Genomic DNA, 1355 nt, shown 5'->3' with positions numbered 1-1355 from the left:
ACACTTCCTAGGACCTTACCATTAAGTGTGTAAGTCTTGCTAAGATTTGCTTTCCCAAAATGCAGCACCTTGCATGTATCTGAATTAAACTCCATTTGCCACTTCTTTGCCCATTGGCCCATCTGGTCCAGGTCCTGTTGTAATCTGAGGTAACCCTCTTTGCTGTCCACTACACCCCTAATTTTGGTGTCATTTGCAAACTTACAAACTGTCCAAATCATTTATGTAAATGACAAAACGTAGAGGCCCCAGCACTAATCCTTGTGGCACTCCACTGGTCACAGGCCTCCAGTCTGAAAAACAACCCTCCACCACCACCCTCTGTCTTCTACCTTTGAGCCAGTTCTGTATCCAATTGGCTAGTTCTCCCTGTATTCCGTGAGATCTAACCTTGCTTATCAATCTCCCATGGGGAACCTTATCGAACACCTAACTGAAGTCCATATAGATCACATGTACCGCTCTGCCCTCATCAATCCTCTTTGTTACTTCTTCAATAAACTCAATCAAGTTTGTGAGACATGATTTCCCACGCACAGAGCCATGTTGACTATCCCGAATCAGTCCTTGCCTTTCCAAATACATGTAGATCTTGTCCCTCAGGACTCCCTCCAACAACTTGCCCACCATTGAGTTCAGGTTCATTGGTCTATAGTTCCTTGGCTTGTCTTTACCACCCTCCTTAAACAGTGGCACCACGTTTGCCAACCTCCAGTCTTCCGGCACCTCACCTGTGACGATCGATGATACAAATATCTCAGCAAGAGGCCCAGCAATCACTTCTCTAGCTTCCCACAGAGTTCTCGGGTACACCTGATCAGGTCCTGGGGATTTATCTACCTTTACCCGTTTCAAGACATCCAGCACTTCTCCTCTGTAATCTGGACATTTTGCAAGATCTTCCATATCTTCCATATTCCTTGCCACAGTAAATGCTGATGCAAAATACTCATTTGGTATCTTCCCCATTTTCTGTGGCTCCACACAAAGGCCGCCTTGCTGATCTTTGAGGGGCCCTATTCTTTCCCTAGTTACCCTTTTGTCCTTAATGTATTTGTGAAACCCTTTGGATTCTCCTTAATTCTATTTGCCAAAGCTATCTCATGTCCCCTTTTTGCCCTCCTGATTTCCCTCTTATGTATACTCCTACTGCCTTTATACACTGCTAAGGATTCACTCGATCTATTCTGTCTATACCTTGCATATGCTTCCTTCTTTTTCTTAACCAAACCCTCAATTTCTTTAGTCATCCAGCATTCCCTATACCTACCAGCCTTTCCTTTCATCCTTACAGGAATATGCTTTCTCTGGATTCTTGTTATTTGAAGGCTTCCCATTTTCCCGCTGTCCCTTTA

Source organism: Chiloscyllium plagiosum, chromosome 10, assembly GCF_004010195.1.
Source record: "Chiloscyllium plagiosum isolate BGI_BamShark_2017 chromosome 10, ASM401019v2, whole genome shotgun sequence".
NCBI lineage: Eukaryota > Metazoa > Chordata > Chondrichthyes > Orectolobiformes > Hemiscylliidae > Chiloscyllium > Chiloscyllium plagiosum.
Note: the sequence above shows the minus strand (reverse complement) of the source record.